A 7,200-nucleotide genomic window follows, 5' to 3' on the forward strand; every position below is an offset into this window, starting at 1 on the left:
GTTGGGCGTGGTGGCACAAGCCTGTAATCCCAGTGACTAGGAGGCTAAGGCAAGAGAAACAAAAATTTGAGATAAGCCTCAGAATTCAGCAAGACTCTGTCTCAAAATAAAAAAAATAAAAAGGGTGGGGATGTAGATCAGTGGCAAAGCACTTCTAAGTTCAATCCCCAGAACCACAAGAAAAAAGAGGAGGTGGGTATTAAGCTTATTGTGTTATGTTTTGTATTGCTATAATAGAACACCTGAGACTAGGTAATTTATAATAAACAGAAATTTATTGGCTCACAGTTCTGGAGCCTTTTAACTCATTTCCTTTTTTTCTGAAAATATTTATTGAAGTTCTGCTGTGTGTCAGCTCCTATACCATGCACAGGGATGAATTTAAATGAAAAGACAGATTGATCAGGTACAAAAATGTGATGTTGGTCTCTAGTTGAGTTAATGGAGACATGGAGAAGAGTGACATTAATCAAAGAATCAAGCAAATAATTATGAAGGTTCAACTACACAAATCCTCACCATCTGATAATGTTATTATTGTTATCATCATCATGATTTCTATTTTATCACTGAGAACTTGGAGGCAGAGAGAGGTGTAAAACCTAACACAAGGTCATCAGATAGTAGAGCCTGGACTTGAAGCCAGGCAGTGTATATTAACGAGCCCATGACCTTAACTACACAATGCTGTATGACCTCTGCAGTAAAAGGATAACTAGAGACGTTGATGCTATGGGTGTTCATTAAGAATCTGCACAGCAGGAATGGTCAGTAGTGACGACTTGGCTTAAATCTGAGGGATAAAGGGCATTCATACAGCTAGCAGAACCAGGAAAAATGAACAAGCAGGTAGAAATTAGCTTTGGCAATAGGGTACACGGTGTTTGAGGGGTTAAAAGAAGTGAAGGATTATTCTAGGTTTCTAACTTGGAGAAAAGGATGCATGGTGTTGTCACTAAGATAGAAAGCTCTAGGTCTTAGAGAGTGTAAAGGAAGAAGTCCTGAGCTTTGTTGTGCACATGCTGGGTTTGGGCTACCTTGGGAATGTTCAAGTGGAAAAATCAGGCAGGCAGTTGGAGACTTAAGTCCAGATGGAAAGAACAGAACAGTCTGGGATGGAAACATAAATTTGGGAGTCACCTGTTTGGTGGTTTTGAAAACCATGAACATGCAAGATCTCTCCAAAGGAAAAGGAATCTGAAAAGAAATAGAAGTTGTAGTGGGTGAAGAGTGTTTTAAATAAGGATTATTTGCCTGAGTCAGTGCAATTCAGAGGTGGGGAATGAGAACGAAGACAGAAAAGTAGGAGCTTTTCAAGATGGAAATCACTGGTGACTAAAAATGAACAGGTTTGGGTGAAAATAAGACTGAAGTGAATTTGTAAGTTAATGGAAATGAGAAAATGAAAATAAACAATTCATCCACATCTAGCCATGCAGGGAACTAGAGATACGAGGTAGTCGTTGGTGAGAAATATGGGTTCAAGAGAAGATTTTTTAAAGTATTGAACATACTAGTGTACAAATTTGGGGGGGGTGTTCTGGGAAGATTTGAGAAAAGAAAATCTGAGCAAAACAGCAGGAAACAATGGCTTATAAGTGGAACATAGAACAAGAGAAGCATAATGAATTCTGGAACAATGATGTCTAATAAGCTCATTTAAACTGTTGGTCCTGGTAAGTTGGGCTGTGGGTATAGCTCAGTGGCAGAGTGCTTACCTAACATGTGCAAGGCCCTGGGTATGATCCCCAGCATGGAAAAAAACAAAAACAAAAAACGAAGACACATATACAACTGCCTGGGTCAGTGGCACTGTGAGCTAATGAAGACTTGCATGGGACAAAGCCGTGGGTAAAGAAGGATGGAAGCCACAGAAGCTCGGATGCAATATGGAGAATGCAGATTCAGAAAAAGCAAGAAACCAGGATCTAAAGAAGTAAAAGTTTCTGAAGCTCTCTGGACATTCTGGAGAGAACATTGCCCTCACACCACCATGTGGAATTCATGCGGGAGGAATTCTACAGGACTTAAAGGAAGAAATCATTTCCTCAGGCCAGAGACACTCAGGCAACAAATTGCTGGATTTAAAAAAAAAAATAAAATAAAAATAAAACTGAAGTATTTGAATTTAAAACTTATTTCATTTTTTAATATAAATTAGGTTGATCTCCTTATAAAATATCACTTTCATTCACTTGTACTTAATATACTTCATTGATTAAGAAAGAAGAGGTAGAACCAGCCTGAGGCTGATAGGAACTGACCCTGGGTGAGCTGTGCTGGCAAGTCTTACCCACATATGTGACCACAGAAAGAATTTCTGAAATTATCTCCCAGGGATTCTTTCCTGCTGATTCATCTGATGTGTTGTTGGCAATCTCCAGTTGATGAATGATTAACTGAGGTTTGACTCACACTTACCTGAATGACCAGAGTGTCGAGGAACAAAAGACCATTCCCTCAGCACCCACAAACCCAACCCAGCATGCCCAAATGAAGTAGCACCACATGTCTACAGTCCTTGTCTTGGGACAAACTGTGTCTCCCTCCTGCCCTTAGAGCCACATGTCGGAGCTCAATCAGAACATGACTCCCAGAACATGACTGTGTTTCCCCGGTAGAAACCACTGCTGCTAGCACCTTGACCTTGGGCTTTTATCCCTTCTAACTGTGAGAAAATAAACTTGTGGTTTTTAAGTCTCAGTCTGTGGGATTTTTCAATGGCAGTCCTGGAAAGCCAGTACATTATCTCAAACAAAAGGACTTACCTTTAATTTTCTGCTACCTAAGATAGTCATGTTTGTTTGTTTGTTTTCCCACCATTAAAGTCCACCTGGTTCCAAAAAAAAAAAAAAAAGTCCACCCACCAAATATCAGCTGGACACACTTGTGGTCAAAGAAAGGTAGATGTCTTAGTTGCCTGGATTAAGAGGAATGTGCCCACAGAAACTACGGTGCACCTCAAATTAAGGCCAGTACTTAAAAGGGTACTTAGAAGGTGTCAAGGGCTAGGGTTTGTCATCGTGTAAATTTCAGGCAGAAAACAATGAGCAATGGTGGTCAGAATTTGTTATCAAAGTGAATTACAGAAACAATGGAGAGCCTTATTACTAAAAATACAAGTCCTTGTATAATTACTAGATCAAGTTTTAGAGTTGTTTTTGTGTGGGAGGATGATACTAGGGATTGAACCCATGGTGCTCTGCCGTTGAGCTACATTCCCCAACCCTTTTTATTTCTCATTTTGAGACAGTGTCTCACTAAGTTTCAAAGCCTAGCCGTGAACTTGAGATCCTCTTGCCTCAGCCTCCTGAGTCACTGGTGTTACAGACATGTGCTGCTGCATCCATCAAGTTTGTGGTCTTGAATATAGGTGCCTGAACCAGAGCCCAGTTTGTCTTGCTTGCCATAGTTTGGTATAGTTTGTTTTGCAAATTATGAGACGGTTTTTGCAAGTTGTGGTTTCTGTTTCATTTCTCACTGTTCAAAACCTCTTTGTGCTTACCTCAGTGTGCTCAGATATAATCCAGAGAACTGATAAGGAAATCAGTGAGAACTGTGTCTGTGAAAAGTGACTATGCATGCTTTCTTATCACAACACGATGATCCTAAGATTTAAGAGACAATTTGAAATCTGAAAAAAAATTAAAGTTTCAACAAAATTAAATCAAATTTACTTTTTCTTGTTATCTGAAATCTAAATCATAAAATTATATTTGCATTTTAGCTCAAAAGTTTGAAGTAAAAACTGTAGAGTCAGGTAGATCTTGACTCATTTCACATCTCCCTGTCTTGGTAGTTGTAGGGTCTTGGACAAATTATATAACACCTCTGGGATAATTTACCATTAAAATGGCATAAATAAGCCCAGTGCAGTGGAACATGCCTGTAATCCCAGCAGCTCTGGAGGCTGATCATAAATTTTGGACCAGCCTCAGCATCTTAGCAAGAACCTGTCTTGAAATTAAAAAAAAATAAAAAGAACTATGGATGTAGCTTAGTGGTAAAGTGCCCCTGAGATCAATCCCCAATACCAAAACCAAAACCAAAAAAAAAAAAAAAGACATAAATAATAATTCCTCCTAACAGGGTTATTGTGAGAATTAAATAAGTTAATGCTAGTTGTTTGCTACGTGAGAGATAATAAATAACCCTAAAATTTGGTGACTTAAAAAAGCAATTTTATTTTGCTCATCATTTTGTGGGTCAGGAATCTAGTCAGAGTTTGGCTAGCCATTCAAGTCTGTTCTGCAAGCATCAGAGAAGGTGATCCCCTTGGAACTGGAGGATCCACTCAGGATGGCTCCCTCCTATGCCCAGCGAGTTGGTGCTGATTATCAGCAGGGAGATCACCAAGAGCTGTCAGCTAGTGACCTCTGTTCCTCTCCAGTTGACCTCTCCACATGGCTACTCAAGTTCCCCGACTGTCTGCTAATAGGTTCCCAAAGACTTGAGCCAAGGCTGTCAGGCTTCTTATGACATAGCAAGTAAAGCAAGTCACTATAGCCAGCACAGATTCTAGAGGAAGAGAATTCAATTCCACCAACCACTGGGTGGAGTTTTGGCCATCTTGAATCTACCACATGTGTAAAGTGTTTAACAGAAAAAACACCACACTCAGAAAACTGTCAAAGTCATTTGGCTGTTACAGAACAGAACACAGACTCAAATTACTTTTTGTTTTCCTAAAACCAGCATAGAAGCATAAATATATACTTCATTTCATGATAAAATGTTTGTCATTTTTACTAGTCTGTATTTCTTTTTTTAATATTTATTTTTTAGTTGTAGATGGAAATGATATCTTTGTTTTATTTATTTATTCACTTTTATGTGGTGCTGAGAATCAAACCCAGGTCTTCGCACATGCGCGGCAGGTGCTCTACCGCTGAGCCATAACCCCAGCCCCCAGCTCTATATTTCTTAAAGGAATGTTTTCTCAGTGTTTCTCAATAATCACAGTCAGCACATATGCAAATAATAGTTTTTCTAACATGAGAATTATAGTAAAGCAAGAATTTGTTGAAACCTTTTTAAAATAAACATTTCCAAATTGCTCATGAAACACATTGTAAGGCATTCCCTATCTCAGCTATCTTTTGCACTGGATACTAGACAAGAGTGGTGAAGAAACTGGTCAAACAAATTGAAACTTTTTCTTTCTTTCCAGCCCCGACCCAGCACTTTATTTCCATAGAATAAAACTAAATGACTGACTCTGACCTGAGAAACAGAAAATGTGTTCAGCCTTGAGAGAGGAAGTATAATCACTGGATTATTTTCCCATACCATTTTTTGAAAAAAAAAAAAAAGAAAAGGAGAAAAAAAACTTAGACTGACAATAAAAATTGTCATCAGATATCTGTAAGGATATCACATTTAAAAAGCAGACTTAACCCCAAAGTACACAATAAGAATTAAAACACAAGACTCTTGAATCATGTGGGGAAGTCTTGGTTCAAGAAAACCATGGTCTTTCTTTTAGTATTGTTTAAACTGTTTGGTATTGTTTAAAAATGGAGTGGGTAGGCCACAAAGCAACTCTTAGCAAATACAAAAACAATTGATGTAATTAATTGTATCTTATTAGATCCCGATGGAACGAAATTACAAATCAACATGACTAAACCCTACAGAAACTACACAAACATGCATGGAAGTTGAAGAGCACCCTTCTGAATGATAAATTAATGATAGGAGAAATAAGGAGAGAAATTCTAAAATTCTTAGACTCAAAAGAGAATCGTGACACAACATACCACAGGGACACTAGGAAGACAGTTCTAAAAGAAATGTTTATAGTTATGAGTGCCTACAAAAGAAAATCAGAAAGATCCCAGATATACATAAAACATAATGATGCATCTCAAGGCCTTTGAAAAAGAAGAAAAAAAAGTCCAAAACCAGTAGAAGGATTACGATCAGAGCTCAAATCAATAAAATTGAGAATTGAAAAAACAATCCAAAGGCACAAAGGATTTCTGAAACAAAGAGTTGGTTCTCTAAAAAGATAAACAAGATTTCCCTTAGACTAACAAAAAAAAGGGAGGATTAATAAAATTTGAGATGAAAACGGAGAAATCACCGCAGACATCACAGAAATCCAGAGGATCATCAGGAACTATTTTGAAAACTTATACTCCAATAAATTGGAAAACCTAGGAGAAACTGATACATTTTTAGACACATATGATCTGCCAAACTGGAATTAAAAAGACATAGAAAACTTAAACAGACCAATAACTTGTAATGAAATAGAAACAGTCATTAAAAAAAAAAAAAAAAAACAACTTCCAACAGAGAAAAGCCCAGGGCCAGATGAATTCTTAGCTGAATTCTACCAGATCTTTAAAAAAGACCTCACGCCAACACTCCTCAAATTATTCCATGAAATAGAAAGGAATGAAACACTTCTAAATTTATTCTATGAAACCAGTATCACACTCAACAAATACCAGATGCAGACACATCTAGGAATGAAAACTTAACTGCAAAAATTCCTCATATAGTCTTAGTTAATCATATTCAACAACGTATTAAGAAGTCTGTACATCACAGTCAAGTTGGTTTTATCCCAGAGATACAAGGATGGCTTAACATACACAAATCAATAAGTGTAATTCATCATATAGAGAGAATTAAAGACAATTACATAGTCATCTCAATAGATGCAGAGAAGGTCTTTGACAAAATTCAACACTCATTCATATAAAAACCCTGAAGAAACTAAGAATGGAAGGAACCTATCTCAACATTATAAAGGATATAAATGAAAATCCCAAAGCAAATTTCATAGTATATGGGGGGAAAGTGAAAACGTTTCCTTTAAAATCTGGAACAAGACAAGGATTTCCACTCTCACAACTCCTATTTAATGTAGTCCTAGAAATTATAGCAAGAGAAATTTGAAAGAAAAGGAAATATCAGGGTTACAAATTGGAAAGGAAGAGGTCAAAGTATCACTGCTTGCACAGATGTTATCCTATAGTTTGAAGATCAAAAAAGCTCCACCAAAAGATGGCTGGAACTAATAAACTCAGCAAAGTCACAGGTTACAAAATCAACATAGAAAAATCAGTAGCTTTCCTATATGCCAACAATGGTCTGCTGAGAAAGAAATCAGGGAAACAACTCCATTCACAGTAGCCTCAAAAAATAATTCAAAACACCTAGGAATAAATCTAACCAAGGAGGTGAAAG

The sequence above is a fragment of the Ictidomys tridecemlineatus genome, chromosome 4 (genome assembly GCF_052094955.1).
Source record: "Ictidomys tridecemlineatus isolate mIctTri1 chromosome 4, mIctTri1.hap1, whole genome shotgun sequence".
Classification (NCBI taxonomy): Eukaryota; Metazoa; Chordata; class Mammalia; order Rodentia; family Sciuridae; genus Ictidomys; species Ictidomys tridecemlineatus.